At 41.2% G+C, this 16742-nt stretch overlaps 1 protein-coding gene across 2 annotated transcripts in view; it reads right to left on the bottom strand.

Moving 5' to 3' along the window:
• Positions 1 to 4593: 4593 nt before the first annotated feature.
• The window catches only part of LOC141083282 (enoyl-CoA delta isomerase 2-like), a 102296-nt gene continuing 90147 nt past the window's right edge, over positions 4594 to 16742 (bottom strand). Inside the window, exons 9-11 of one of the 2 annotated variants that reach the window (XR_012230676.1) lie at positions 6444 to 6536; positions 6176 to 6368; positions 4594 to 6082 (exon numbers count right to left, since the gene is read on the bottom strand). The gene's annotated coding sequence lies outside the window, so the exon portion shown is untranslated. The remainder of the gene's footprint in view (positions 6083 to 6175; positions 6369 to 6443; positions 6537 to 16742) is intronic. The other variant, XR_012230677.1, reaches the window with a different exon arrangement.

Raw genomic sequence — 16742 nt, 5'->3', positions numbered from 1 at the left:
ACACTATCCTTTACAACAAGCTCTATGATCTGTTTTTTAAATCTATCTACTGTCATTGTCACAGTAACTTTGTCACTGACAAAATATCTTGCAACTGATGGCTGCAAAGTTCTCTGCTCCTTTGTTTGGCTGGAAGAGATGGGCACTGGTTCATTGGTTTGGATGCAGTCTTTCTCATCCACTGCTTTCAGTACTTCTGGATGAAAGCGCTGTAAATGTCTCTTTAGATTAGAAGCTCTGGTAGGAGCATTTTTATCTTTGCCTGAATATGCACTCATCTTGGCTTCACAGCATTTGTTTTCGTCTGGATCATTTGTCATACACTGACAGACATAATGTTTTCTATCTTGAGTGATGGTGAAATGTTCAAATACAGCTGATTTAATGTGATGCTTCTTTGACAGTCTCAGGTTTTTAATTCTGCATTCACAATCCAAATGACAATTGTTTTTCCTAAAAACAATTGTACAAAATTATTGCCAGGTCATACAACTGATATAGTGGTCAGTAATACTGTTATTATTCCTCATGTACTCACAGTTAACTGATGCAAAGTTTGTTGAAAGGATAATACTTCTTACAGTCTTCCTCTTCTGAGTAGCAGGCAGCTGTGAGATGCTTGGAAGACGCACACCTAGTATGATCTAGTCTAGAGGAGGAGCTTTACTACTAAGAATTTGCAACACATTTTCACTTTCAGTTTCATACATTGTAAGTAGGGGGGTTGGGGCAGCATGAGGTTAACCAAGTATAAGATTAGATAAGGGCAGTGGAGAACAGTGACACACAAGAAGTAAGAAATGTCTCTATCTCCAGCAGAACTGCTTATCACTGTTGTTAATAGTTTGATAGAACATATATATTTGAGTAACATTTATAAAATTCATATGAAAGTTCAATTATGAAATATTAATACATTTTTTTTAAAGCTGGAGTCGGAGTCTGTACATTTCTTTTTTGGGAGAAGGGTGTTACAAGCGGTGATCCCTCCCTAAGAGACTACAAATCTCTGTAACTCGTGGTGCCGTCATGTATGATGGAAAAACACGGGTATTGCATACCTGGTAATGTATTTTTTCATGACATGACAGCATCCTAATATTCCCTCCCTATTGATCACATTATTAGTTGGGTGCATTATTAGCATTAGACACTCCCTTGGGTGTTGGTAATTAGGAGTATAAAGGATGTATTATTTTTATGTACACTAATCTGTAAAACAACTGATGCGGAGAGAGGAGCCGCCCCTTTTATTTTGAAAGTTTGCTGTCCTTGAAGGGCGGATCCCCTCTCTCGTGGTGCCGTCGTGTCTCATGAAAAAACACATTACCAGGTATGTAATACCCTTGTTTTCCTATTGGTTCATTTTGATCACTGTGATAAACCCTATCACAGTGTTCAAAATAAAAAAAATAGTAAATGAAACCCCCTTTATCACCCCCTTAGTTAGGTAAAAAATAAAATTAAAAAATGTATTTTTACATTAGGGTTGGGGTTAGAGTTAGTGTTGGGGCTAGAATTGGGTTAGGGGTGTGGTGTTGGGGGTTAGGGTTGATAGGCGCCCGCCATTGATTCCACCCAATTTTGCGTTCAAAAAGTCAAACGGTGCTCCTTCACTTCTGAACTCTGCCATGCGCCCAAATAGTGGCTTTCCCCCACATACGGGGTATCGGCGTACTCGGGAGAAATTGCACAACAAATTTTGTGGTTCATTTTCTCCTGATACCCTTGTGAAAATAAAGTTTGGTTCCAAAGTGATTTTTTTGTGAAAAAGGTAAAATGTTAATTTTTTCCTTCCACATTGCTTTAGTTCTAGTGAATCACATGAAGAGTTAATAAACTTCTTGATTGTGGTTTTGAGCACCTTGAGGGGTGCAGTTTCTAGAATGGTGTCACTTTTGGGTATTTTGCATTATATTGACCACCCAAACTCCCTACAAATGTGAGGTGGTCCCTAAAAAAAAAAAATAGTTTTGTAAATTTTGTTGGGAAAATGAGAAATTGCTGGTCAACTTTTAACCCTTATAACTTTCTAACAAAAAAAAATGTTTCTTAAATTGTGCTGATGTAAAGTAGACGTGGAAATGTTATTTATTAACTATTTTGTACTAAACTAGTTTATTATTTATCTTGGGTGGACATTTCTTTATTTATGGTGTTTGCACATATGCGGAGTCCGTGGCTCATACTGTGACAGCTCCTGACCTATCTCTGCCATCTTTCCTACCCTCATTACCATTTGTTTTATTTTCAGGGTTTCTCAATGACATTTTTACATGTTTTATTTGGCAGTTACAGTATTTCTGTTTATCCATTTTTAAGGTTATGACAAATAGACACACATTGCTCTTTTAGCTAAACCAGTGCACCTATACCCTGATACACTTTTTTGATCTATGATTTTATGTGATTTTATTTCATGGACCATGGACCCCCCCCCCCCAACCGACCAGGAAAACTGTTTCAACAACATTGTTTTTTTTTTCATTTTTAGTTTTTAGTTGTTTTTTTTCATTTTTACACTATAGTTGTGATATTCTCATATGGGGAGTTACTAGACTTTATATAGTCTCCCATATTGTGATTTTTTTTTTTCTCATGCCATTTAATTTGTTCAGTCAGGATTCAGTGGCATCCCCTACTGTTATTTTTATCATGTGTTTTTATAGTCATCTGAAATAAATATTTATTAATTTTGTTGTTATGCGTCACTTCGTTACTCTGGCTCTTTACTTTTAGCCAGAGCATGGTGGATTATTTTGTATGTGAAGTGCTATAACTTCATCTTTTGAAAATTGTGATTAATAATTTGACTATGGCGTTAATAAGGGGGGTGTCTTATAGATGTCTCTCCATTACTAACTCCTGAGCTTGATATCAGCTGACATTACATAGCTGACATCAACCCCAATACTATTAACCCACTTGGCACCGCATCAGGGCAAGTAAGGGTGAGCTAAGCGCCAGGATTGTGCTTCTAAAGGATGCGCCATTTTTGAGACGGCTGACTGATGTTCTTAGGTTTGTTTCACATTTGCATTTTTGTGCGCAGCGTATCATCTGTATGCGCAAACGCAGCATTTTTTATCCGCATCATCTTAAGCAAGACACCAAAAAAATGCTGCATGTGCATGCGTTAGTATGCGTTTTTGCGGTTTTTATGCGCATGCGTTCGATATTCCAAATGCTTTGCCAGTACAATTGCCTTGACACCAGACACCCTATGGGCGTGTCTCATGGGATTTCTATATATAGACACTCTGCACTGATGAAATCCTAGTCTTTTGATGCTGTTTCTAGCTGAAAGATGGATCTTATTAGCAAAACGAGCTTCATGTTTAATCTGGATTTCTCTTTGAAATTGGCTCATGCCATTGCTGTGGCTTGTCAAGAACAAAGAAGAAGAGAAAAACGGAGAAGACGTCATCGGTATTGGCAACACCCCTTTGTAGAAGTCCAAGGGAACCGTGGAGCCTACCACTCATTGTACACTGAGCTGTGTGAAAACCCGGAGAAATTTTCTGATTACACAAGAATGCCACAACACAGCTTCCATGACTTGCTGCTGCAACGTGTCAGAGGATCTATCAGCAGGCAGGACACACAGCTCCGTCAAGCAATTCCTGCTGAGGAACGTCTCTTGGTCACTCTGAGGTACGTAGTGTTGAAAAAGAAACTCCTGTCACAAATAACCCTAAGCAGTGTACTGATTTTTGTTTCTCATTTTCTTTTCCGCAGATTCCTGGCTACTGGAGAGACATTATCATCGTTACATTTCCATCTCAGGATTGGAGTATTCATGCTTTCTTGTTTGTGAAACATGCCGTGCTTTATGTAAGGTTCTGCACCGAGAATTCCTCCCTCAACCCACAACTGAACTATGGATGGAAAATGCTGCCAAATTCATGGAAATTTGTAATTTTCCCAACTATTTGGGGGCTGTGGACGGCAAACATTGGGATTTTGAAACCTGCTGGCAGTGGATCAGAGTATTACAATTATAAAACATACTTTTCTATAGTCTTAATGGCTATTGCAGATGCTAAGTGTAGATTTTTTGCCGTGGACATTGGCTCGTGTGGACGAGGAAATGACTCTCAGACTTTCAAAAACTTTGACATGGGCCAAAGTCCGTATGGAAATAATTTTAATTTTCCGCAGCCACGTCTTCTTCCCAACAAGAATTTTTAACTACAGTTTAAAAAGGGCACGAAAAACTGTTGAGTGCATCTTTGGATTGCTGGCGCATTTTGGGAACATCCATTAATCTTAAAATTGACACTATTGGTCAGGTTGTAAAGGCGTGTGTGGTTCTTCACAACTTCATTCTAAAAATCGACCCAAGCTAGAGGAACCTGCTACTATCACATTGCATGATTACTTCTATCACCCTATGAAGACTACAGTGGCAGTTGGCCAAACAGATAAATTTTCTGCCAACTTTGTGATATTGGACGTGTGGCATGGCGAAATGTACCTGTTATGTTTGTACCTGTTATGTTTGCTTACTTAACACCTTTCCAAAACCTCTTAAGTGTAACATCCATTACTACACACATGTTTAAGTAAAGACATAAATAAAAGAGACAGTGATTGTGAACCAAAAAAAAGTGTTTTATTAACAAAACTAAAAACAATGTTTACTTCAACATTAATAAATTTTTGGAAAAAAAATGTCTGCAATGTCTGCTTCTTGTTCTGCCCAATGGTATGACATTTTGGACCTAGGGGTTGTTGGGCTGGGATAATTGGCTAGGAGTGGTTGGGGAAGTGGTTACAAGGGAAGTGGCAGATACTTGGAGGAGTGGGTCAGACACGACACATTGGAAGCAGATGAAACATTGGGGGAAGAGGACACATTGGGAGAGGCAAACAAAGTGGAAGGCATTGACAAATTGGAAGGCATTGACACATTGGAAGGGATTGAAAAATTGGAAGGGACAGAAGGAGCATAAGGTGGGGACACAATTGGAAACTGAGAATCAGGGACAGTTGAGGTTTCAGGTAGTAGGACAGGTGAGGCTGAGGTGGTGGGTTAGATTTCTTCAAAGTTTTTTTCCATGAGGTTTTGCTGGTTCCTAGCAGTTTTGCTTGGCTTCGGTCCTGGGGTGCTGCACTTGGCTGAGATGTAGATGGCATGTCTTCACTCAGCTGCATGATGGTACTTGAACTCGGCTGTGTGGTGAAGCTGGGTACTGTCCTAATGTCCAGAGGTGGTGGAAATGTCACTTGGCGTGGTTGAGCTGATGGGTATCCTTGTCCTTATGAGGTGTTGAAAGGTGCTGGAGGATTCTGCCACTGCTGCTGTGCTGGCCCTTGTTGACCTGTATGGAAGGAACGTGGTACCTGCCGCTGATGTAGGGACAGCTGCTGTAATACCTGGTTGTAAGCAACATGGCAGGCCTGCATCACATTTAGCTGGAGATCAGGCGGTAGGTTTTCCATCATGCACCGTTCCATAGAGGAAAAAAATGTTGCACCAGTCTCTTGGTTGGCTTCCAGGTGGTCAAGAGACTGTACGGGCTCCTGTCAGGTATATATTATTGTATATATCCATTCTGTCTACAATCGCCTTGTTCCCACCCTGGAAGATCGACCCGAAGTACTCAAACTCGGGCAAGACTTGCCTCTCCCAGGCCCTCTGCCACTGATGAGCAGACCCAAATAAAGCAGTGGTAGAGGGCTGAGAGAGGGGAAAACTAGATCAACCGGCTGCCTGATCCCCAGCCTGTGAAGCCTGCCTGGTTGCTCCTTCGCTGGTGGATGACTGGGATTGGGCCTCTTCGTTGGCTTGATGAAGGTCCGCTCCAACAGAGGATGGACCAGGTTCTGCAGTGCTGCTCCAGGTTCTGTTTGGAAAATAAATGAAAAACATTAGTAAGAAAATTTAGACAGTTTGCATAAGAAAACACAAAAGATACTCAAGTTCGCTGAGCAAGTGCAGGCCTCAGAAACACAAGCTGTTGGTGATATTTGTATTTTCTCAGCCTTTGAGCAGCACCACTTCTAAACCGAATCTCTTGTCTCAAGTCCTTGTTGAAGTGATCCTTCGTCGAACGCCAATGGACTTTTATACTCTTCACTGTGAAGGGGAAAATAAAAAAGAAAGAATTGTTAAACAATGCACATACATTTTCAGGTTCACTGCTGCATCAGACCACTTTGAAATACTTACAAAAATCCTTTCTGGAATGTGGCGTGGCACGGTCCCAATCATCCAGCAGCGATCTTGCCACTTCGCAGAGTCATCGAATCAAGACTGCGTCGGAATGGTTGTGATCACGGGGGTCCCACAATGCTGCTCGCTCTTGCACTGATTGAATAAGAGTGTCATTATTGATCTCTGGTTTGCAATCATGTTGTGGAACCTGTAGAAAAAAAAATTGGTAAGTAAAACTGACAAAAAATTCAGTTACAACTCTGATAATGAAAAGAATACTTACACCCCGTCTTTCAACCTCAGAAGTTTGAGGCCGACGACTCTGGGAAGATTCATTTCCATTTGACTGCTGCTACTCTTCCCCGCTATCAGGTACCTGTAAAGAAAATACATATAAATACAATATAAATTCACATGTATAGTAATGAGAGAGTCTACATTAATGTGAGGAGCTATATTAGCCTATGCCACACTGAGGCCATGAAAGAGTAATATCAGAGAAGAAACTGGGCAAAGGTCTGTCCCAGCAAGCAAACCCTAACACCCAGAAAAACGAATAAAAAATCGTTTGAATAATAGAGTGACACACTGGCGCTAGTCCACTTGGCCCAGAAGAAAAAAATTGGGTATTCCCAGATGCTGCTGGTGATTGACAGGTTCTGTGCTAATACCTGCTAAAAAGAGACAAGCTTAAAATAGCAATTATACCACGCTATACTGGGAAAGACAAGGGTTAATATTAGACTACTCACTTGATAATGTATAGAAAAAACAAGATGTCCTGGAGGCTGGTTGCCTGGTCTTGGAAATATAGATAGCTGGCACAAAAAGTGGGATGAATAAATGAATGAATAAATAAATAAAGCCTATTTGTTTTGTTTTAGAAAATAAGCTACTCACTTGGTAGTGTATAGAAAAAACGTAATGTCCTTAAGGCTGATCGCTTTGTCTTGAAAATGTAAGTAGCTGCCAATAAAGTGAAAGAAATAAATAAACAAGAAGAGTACGCTTATCTTTCAAAAAGGGGGGGGGCAACCCCTTAAGGGTTAAAAGAGATTCTGCTAGACTTACTTATTAATGAATCCGACCGTAAGTGCATCCAACCTTGGAACTGTTACTGGGATATTGGCTGGCACATGTCCCCTAATCCTGGTTTAAATATAATTACTAATATAAAAGATTTGAATATCAGAAAAAAAGCCAAAAGGTACCAAGGAATAATGATAGATGGTTCGGGTGGAGGCTGAGGCTAACCTTGCCGAATGCTAGTGGCTGAATATCCTTAGATAAATCAAGAGCACCTGGTACTAGACTGTTATATGCAGAGGCAGACCTGTGACATAGATGAGGGTTAGAGGAGGCTTGTGCTCGCTGGTAAAGTGCAGGGAGGGGTGGCACTTACTTGGAAGCTGGTGGTCAGTGGTGCAGTCAAGCGTGCTAGATGGGGTGGGTGATGACCGCTGCTGCTGGGCAGTGAAGCAGTGCGGATCGCCGCTACCTCGTGTGCTCCGGCCGTGAGCGACGCTGAGGAGGTCGGCGTGTAGTGGGGGCAGGGTGTAGCGTGACGTCACACTGGGAAAGGACGGTGGCTTGCTAATGGCACAAAACCAACGCGTTTCGAGAGAACGTCTCTCTTCATCAGGGTTGTGCCTGCCATTGCATAGAGCGTCCTTTAAAGTATCCTGAAACCCTGCAGAGTAATCACCTGACCCACAGCTGCCTGATAAGAAAGCCTCATTAGGAAGGAGAGATTGTGGATTCCATGAGAATCAGAAAGGGAGGAGGGGAGGATGGCGGTGTCTGTATTTAACCCTAAAACAAGTAGAGGTTGCATGAGACTGAATCCAAATGAATGGACATAGAGAATATGTGTATATAAAAGGGAATGATTGATGAGATTAAGAAATACATAAATAAAATATGCATGTGGTGTAACCTTTATTTATTGAGAGAATTAAAATAGATTAAAAAATGAGAATGCAAATATATATAAAAAATATGTATCTCAAGAATAATGCTAAAAATAGGAAAAAATATAAAAATTAAAGTAAAAAGTATGCGCATATTTCAAAAAGCCCCATTTTATCGGGCCCTGTTTTTCGTTTATGGGCTGATCAAATAGTCCGACATTCATATGAAATCATGTCCATACTTCTGATGTAGCTTCACTTTTAAGCCATTTTGTTTGGCGTATATAAGGTGATTACGTATCGGGGAAAGAATTAATTGTTTTCCAAATTCCCGTATCATAGAATCATTAAATACGTGATTAAGAATACTGGTGTATATAAATGGTATCCAGTATGTATAATAAAACATTCATAAAATGCACGTCCAGGTGGCTAGTAAGGTCATGCAGGGTAGAGGAAGCTATGGGGTCATGAAGGATATTGATGCTGGATGACCTTAAAACTTGTACCACAAAGTGAGGAAAAAACTAGAACGCATAGAGCTCAATTTCGTGATTCAAACCTACTGGGGCTAGAGTGTCCAGGGTTAAAATCCATCTGGATTCCACTCGGGACATTGCTTTGAGATAGTCGCCCCTTCTATGATTTGGCTTAACTAATTGTATGCCCATATAGGAGACACCTCTGCATGATCGATTGTGCATGTCTGCAAAGTCGCGGGACAATGGATGTCCTTTATATCCCTTTCTAATGTTGTCAAGGTGCTCCTTAATCCTTACTTGCAGAGGTCTCTTAGTTCTGCCTACATACATCTTCCCACAGGGACATTTTAAAATATATATAACGCCTGATGTTTGACAGGAAATATTGTCTTTAATGTGAAAAGTATTCATGTTAGATGACTCCGTGAAGCACTGATGGAGTTTTTTTGGGGTTGCTGTTCTAATACAGCATGCACATCTCCCACAGGATTGAAATCCCTGTGTGTTTGGGCTTTACCGGAGTGCTTGGTTGGTTTGCAAGATAGAGCCACATATCTTGGTAGTGGGTGCCAGCAATAAGCCAAGATTCGGTGCCTTCGTATATACGAACCAAGGTTTTTTTGGAAGTAAATCACCCACATGTTTGTCACTCTGTAAGTGTAAGTGTGACCAATGTTTATGAATGATCCTATTGAATGCCCTGTAACCTGTATGAAACTGCGTTATAATGGGTAGATTATGAATCTGTTCTGGAATCGTGGCTACATTACTCTACTTGTTTATTTATTCATTCACTTTATTGGCAGCTACTTACATTTTCAAGACAAAGCGATCAGCTTTAAGGACATTACGTTTTTTCTATACACTACCAAGTGAGTAGCTTATTTTCTAAAACAAAACAAATAGGCTTTATTTATTTATTTATTTATTCATTCATTCAATTATTCATCCCACTTTTTGTGCCAGCTATCCATATTTCCAAGACCAGGCAACCAGCCTCCAGGACATCTTGTTTTTTCTATACATTATCAAGTGAGTAGTCTAATATTAACCCTTGTCTTTCCCAGTATAGCGCGGTGTAATTACTATTTTAAGCTTGAATAAAAAATCGTGCCTAGGGCGGAAGAGCCCACCCCCCAACAAACCCACAAGCAATCGAGAAACCACAATAAACATTGTATAACAGTATCTCGACTAAGACCTCCCATAATCATAATGCAGTAAAAAATAACGTGCATTAAGTAGAAACCGAAAGATTAATCATGCAGGTATATATAAACAGATGTAACATGGCTATCAACTAGAAAAAAATTACAAAAACCATGAAATTAAAGTCAAGTGGCCGGAGAAGAGGCTCGGGAGGAGCGCTTCACCTCCTCCATGGCTTCATTAGGGTAAACAAAAAACATCGTCTTTCCTTGGAGTTCCACCCTCAGACGTGCCGGGTAGAGAAGGGCAAAACGGGAGCCTCTGTCATGCAGAAGTTTACAAACTGGAGCAAAGGCGTGGCGCTTGGCCGCCACCACGGCAGAATAATCTTGAAACATAAGAAGAGAGTGTCCCTCATATTTCACAGCAGACATAGCCCGAAACATTAGCATTTTGTCCTGAAAATTAAGTAACTTAAAAATAACAGGGTGAGGGCGGGCATTGGATTCTGAAGTTGGAGGTCCAAGTCTGTGGGCTCGTTTGACTATCATGGAGCCAGGTCGGTCAGGCAAATTAAGTGCTCGTGGGAGCCAGGAGGAAGTAAAGTGGTGGAGATCCTTTACCTACTCGGGAACCGATGACGCGGAGATTGTTTCGGCGGCTCCGGTTTTCTAGATCATCGAATTTGTCTTGAAGCTGCTCTATCACATGGTCCTTATCTTTAAGCTGAGCAGCATAGGACTGTACAGTGTCCTCCAAATCACTGATCCGCTGTTCTGCTGCCAAAATTTTGGTGGAATGGACGGACAACTGGGATGTGATCAAGTCCAATGAGGATTGAAAGGAAAGAAGTCTTGCATCTATTTTTGGCATAAGTTGTTTTGTTAGAGTCAGCAATGGTTTGTAGGGATTCTTTAGACATGACGGGGTTAGAATCTGGTGATTCAGGAGATTTGGTGGCCTGTGCCCTGGTTTTAGTAGCCTTGGAGCTACTGGGATTTACAAATTTTTCCATGTAGATGGAGATAGAAAATGAATAGAAATGCACTTGTAAGGAGAGGGGAGACGTCTCAGTCGAGATTTAAGTGCAAGAACCTACATAACTAAGTAGTTTAGGTAGGACATCACGGAGAATTGGTCCCAAGGAGATCCAAGATGGTTTAAGGGATATGGACCACTCAGAAGATCCTAAAGGTATACAGGCTGAAAAGGGTCCCCAGTTGGGCCGGTATCCACAGCAGTTTAGAAGATGAGCCCTTAAGAGAGGCGTCTGTGCTTTAAAGAGAGCACTGAGTGCCACTCAGCAGTGGTATCCAGAGTGGTAGTATATTGCAGCCTGTATCAGTGCGTTATTTTTGTTATGAGCAGTAGATGGCAGCAGAGCTCCAACTTAACTGGTATATTGGATGAAATAGTAAATCAGGGATCAGGTGGCTTTTGGAGTAGTCTCTTGCTTTATGTGTGTCCTCTTGGGGGGTGTGGGGGGTCAAGAAAGTTCTGTCCCAGTAGCTGCCCCCACCAAAGGTAACCAGTGCCACAAATAATAGGTAACAAGCTCCTCTGGCCACTATTGGGGAGAGGCAACAGCACTGCTCAGGCTACAGTAGAGGAAATCTCATGCAGTGTCCCTCTAAGGCCCCAGGCTGCTCAGTGATTCTGCAGCAGATGGAGAATTCCCCTAATTGCACAGGAGAGGAAACAGCTCCCGGCAATCACACAGAACCCGATCAGCAATCTTCCCTCTCTCCCTCCCCGGGTGCAACAAGCAGCAGTATCAGCAGGTAAGACAGCAGATGGGTAGGGAGAGGTCTGGTCCTGGGGGTGTCTTACTGCCAGCAGGGTCTTCACCACCGATGCAGTGGGGCGCCCCCCGTGATGGATGATGGTGGCAGACTTCCCTAAATAATGTGCTGGAGGCTCCCAGAAAGTTCACTTACCCCTCAGCCGGGCCTCCACTGTAGATCTGTCACAGGTGGATGGAGGGGAAGGAGTGCAGGGACCATCCCCAGCCACAGGAGAGACTTTTTCCGACAGGGGGACCACGATTCAGGCCCTGTAGTAGGCCGCAGATTTAAGAGGCTGTGCAGGCAATCTCAGGCTGGAGAAGTTGGTTTAAAACTGCTGCTTTCTGGTCCCCCAGGCACTGGGCACCCACCAGAGCAGAGCAGGATGGTTAGTGAAGCACTATTAAGGATGGATGGCACGGATTGACTCCTCTGGGTGTGGAGCTCCCTCGTGTGTCTGATCCCTGCGGCGGCCATCTTGGAACCGCTGGTCAACTTTTAACCCTTATAACGTCCTAACACAAAAAAAAATTTGGTTCCCAAGTTGTGCTGATGTAAAGTAAACATGTGGGAAATGTTATTTATTTTTTGTGTGACATAACTCTGATTTAAGGGCATAAAAATTCAAAGTTGGAAAATTGCAAAATTTTTGCCAAATTTCCATTTTTTTCACAAATAAATGCAAGTTATATGAATGAAATTTTACCACTTACATGAAGTACAATATGTCACGAGAAAACAATGTCAGAATCACTGGGATCCATGGAAGCGTTCCAGAGTTATTACCTTATAAAGGGACAGTGGTCAAAATTGTAAAAGTTGGCCCGGTCATGAACGTGCAAACCACCCTTTGGGGTAAAAGGGTTTAAAAAACAAACATCCTACTTACCTTGCCTGAATCATCCCAGGGTGGACATGACATTTATTATGTAAGCACATTTGATATACTGTTTGGTAAGTATTGACTGTCAATCTTGGAACGTGGCTGGGCTCAATACTCCGGTGAAACGCAGGAAAGTTTTAGACCATGTTACTGGTATATGCCCACACATTGTGTTTTTGCAGGAAACTTACTGGATTTGTGGAAAACATCCTCCGCTCCATAACAAGCATTACCCGGACTGCATAGAGGCTTCTTTTTCAAGGAAGAAACGTGGGGTTGCCGTCCTGTTCCATAAAGACCTTGAATACTCTATTCAAGATGTGGTAAGAGACAAGGCGGGACCATATTTGCCAATTAGGATCCTTGCTGAGCAGAGGGAATACTGTCTTATTAATGTTTACCCACCTAATGCTGCTAGCCCTTCCTTTTTTTTCTAAGCTTGTAGAAGTCATCCATAGCTGGCATCCTACTAATATATTATTAGGTGGGGATTTAAAAGCTCTTCATGATATCTTTTTAGATAGGTCTACCTCACCGCCTGCATCCCTCTCCCCGGTTGGAATGATTCCCATCTTATTAGATAGGCTTGACTTATTGGATTCCCGGAGATGTTGCCATCCTACAGAAAAAGAATATACATTTTACTCTAGGGTTCACGAAGTACACACTCGCATTGATTACTGGCTAACATCTACCCTTCTTTTTTCATCTTTAAAATCGGTTGAGATTCTTCCAATGGTTATTTCAGATCACTCTCCTGTCCTATTTACCCTAGACCTTCCCACAATGAAAACTCTTTTCGTTGGCGTTTTCCCTCCTATCTTTATACGTCGGATGATTTAAAAAAATGTTTGGCTGGCTGGTGGGAGACATACAGTGCCCTGGTACTTTTCAACCTTTTCCCACATATGCTTCAAACATAAAGATACCAAATATAAATTTTTGACGAATCAACAACAAGTGGAAAACAATTGTGAAGTTGAACAAAATTTTTTGGTTATTTTAAATTTTTGTGGAAATTCAAAAACTTAAAAGTGGGGCGTGCAATATTATTTGGCCCCTTTAACTTAAAACTTTGTTCTGCCACCTTTTGCTGTGATTACAGCTGCAAGTCGCTTGGGGTATGTCTTTATCAGTTTTGTACATCGAGAGACTGAAATTCTTGCCCATTCTTCCTTGGCAAACAGCTCGAGCTCAGTGAGGTTTGATGGAGATCGTTTGTGAACAGCAGTTTTCAGCTCTTTCCACAGATTCTCCATTGGATTCAGGTCTGGACTTTGACTTGGCCATTCTAACACCTGAATACGTTTATTTGTGAACCATTCCATTGTAGGTTTTGCTTTATGTTTGGGATCATTGTCTTGTTGGAAGACAAATCTCCGTCCCAGTCTCTGTTTTTTTGCAGACTTCAACAGGTTTTCTTTAAGAATGGTCATGTATTCGGCTCCATCCATCTTTCCATCAATTTTATCCATCTTCCGTGTCCCTGCTGAAGAAAAGCAGGCCCAAACCATGCTGCTGCCACCACCATGTTTGACAGTGGGGGGATGGTGTGTTCAGGGTGATGAGCTTTGTTGCCTTTACGCCAAACATATCGTTTGGCATTGTTGCCAAAAAGTTCGATTTTGGTTTCATCTGACCAGGGCACATTATTCCACATGTTTGGTGTGTCTCCCAGGTGGCTTGTTGCTATCATTAGACAACACTTTTTATGGCTATCTTTGAGAAATGGCTTTCTTCTTGCCACTCTTCCATAAAAGCCAGATTTGTGAAGTGTACGACTGATTGTTGTCCTATGGACAGACTGTTCCACCTCAGTTGTAGATCTCTACCGTTCACCCAGAGTGATCATGCGCCTCTTGGCTGCATCTCTGATCAGTCTTCTCCTTGTTTGAGATGAAAGTTTAGATGGACGCCCGGGTCTTGGTAGATTTGCAGTGATATGATACTCCTTCCATTTCAATATGATCGCTTGCACAGTGCTCCTTGAGATGTTTAAAGTTTTGGAAATCACTTTGTATCCAAATCCGGCTTTAAACTTCCCACAACAGTATCACGGACCTGCCTTTGTGTTCCTTGGTCTTCATGATGCTCTCTGTGCTTCAAACAGAACCCTGAGACTATCACAGAGCAGGTGCATTTATACGGAGACTTGATTACACACAGGTGAATCATTAGTCATTTAGGAAAACATTGGATCATTCAGAGATCCACAATGAACTTCTGGAGTAAGTTTGCTGCACTGAAAGTAAAGGGGCCGAATAATATTGCACGCCCCACTTTTCAGTTTTTGAGTTTCCACAAAAATTTATAATAACCAATAAATTTCGTTAAACTTCACAATTGTGTTCCATTTGTTGTTGATTCTTCACCAAAAATTTACATTTGGTATCTTTGTTTGAAGCATGATATGTGGGAAAAGGTTGAAAAGTTCCAGGGGGCCGAATACTTTCGCAAGGCACTGTGCATAGAGGATAACTTGGAACACTTAGAAGACATCAGTTTATTCTGGGTTAGCGCTAAAACATTGCTCAGAGGACATATTATCTCTTCTGAGTCTCAGAAAAAGAAGAAATGTCCTCCTTGCGGCCTCTTCTTGACCAGCTCATTCAAACCTATAGAGATTTCCGGCTACACAATACCTCCTCATCCAAGGAGGCTTACCTCACTGCTAAACATAATCTAGACACCTTACTGCATGAACTAGCGCATAACCAACTTGCCTACCAACGTAACTGCTTCTTTCTTTGGGGCAATAAACCTGGGCGCCTTTTGGCATCACTAACGAAACCCTTCAAAAAGGCTACTAAAATCACCAACATCAAACATCCTAATGGTTCCATTATCCGTGACCCAGTTCAAATATGCACGGTTTTCAGAGATTTTTATGCAGATCTCTATGGCCCACCCAACGATTCTCAGCAAGAAGGCTATAATTTCCTTCACAAGGTTGATCCACCAAAACTTTCCATCTCAGAAAGAAATTTTAAATAAACCTATCTCTCCTGGGGAAGTTTTAGTCTTTTTAGATTTCAAATTGCTCAACAAAATTATGGCCAACAGATTACAATATATACTTCCTAATATCCTCACCATGTCCTAAATGGGCTTTGTCCACGGCCGATCCATCACCTACAATATTAGAACGGCATTAGCCGCTGTTATTCATAGTCATCAAACCAAAGCTAAACGAAATATCTTGGTTAGCCTTGACGCCAATATGGCTTTTGACCTGGTATCTTGGTCCCACCTCATCCGAACTCTTAAATACAGAATGTTTGGATTTTCCTTTTTTCAATTTTATCCGGACGATTTACACCACTCCTCAGTCCTCAATATGGCTTCATGGTATTCAGTCATCCCCTTTCTCAATTTTCAGAGGTACGAGGCAGGGGTGTCCTTTATCCCCTATATTGTTTAATATTGCCCTAGACCCTCTACTTAGATATCTGGAGATGATTCCTTCCTTTAACCCCTTCATGACCAAGCCTATTTGGCCTTAATGACCAGGCCATTTTTTGCAATTCTGACCAGTGTCCCTTTATGAAGTAATAACTCAGGAACGCTTCAACGGATCTTAGCGATTCTGAGATTGTTTTTTTGTGACATATTGGGCTTCATGTTAGTGGTAAATTTAGGTCGATAATTTTTGCGTTTATTTGTGTAAAAATCTGAAATTTAGTGAAAATTTCACAATTTTCAAATTTTGAATTTTTATTCTGTTAAACCAGACAGTTATGTGACATAAAATAGTTACAAAATAACATTTCCCACATGTCCACTTTATATCAGCACAATTTTGGAAACAACATTTTTTTTGTTAGGAAGTTATAACGGTTAAAAGTTGACCAGTGATTTCTCATTTTTACAACAAAATTTACAAAACCATTTTATTTAGGGACCACCTCACATTTGAAGTCATTTTGAGGGGTCTATATGGCAGAAAATACCCAAAAGTGACACCATTCTTAAAACTGCACCCCTCAAGCTACTCCAAACTACATTCAAGAAGATTATTAACCCTTCAGGTGTTTCACAGGAACTAAAGCAACGTGGAAAGAAAAAATAGACATTTTAATTTTTCCAACAAAAATTTTCTTTTAGCATCAATTTTTTTATTTTCACATGGGCAACAGGATAAAATGGATCCTAAAATTTGTTGGGCAATTTCTCCTGAGTACACCGATACCTCATATGTCGTCATAAACCACTGTTTGGGTGCACGGCAGGGCTCAGAAGGGAAGGAGCGCCATTTGACTTTTTGAATGGAAAATATGCTGGAATATTTAGCGGTTGCCATGTCGCGTTTGGAGAGCCCCTGTGTGCCTATACATTGGAGCTCCCCCACAAGTGACCATATTTTGGAAACTAAAC

The sequence above is a fragment of the Dendrobates tinctorius genome, unplaced genomic scaffold, assembly GCF_039654945.1.
Source record: "Dendrobates tinctorius isolate UK_male_01 unplaced genomic scaffold, ASM3965494v1 ptg000004l, whole genome shotgun sequence".
NCBI lineage: Eukaryota > Metazoa > Chordata > Amphibia > Anura > Dendrobatidae > Dendrobates > Dendrobates tinctorius.
This window is presented reverse-complemented; position numbering and strand designations above follow the sequence as displayed.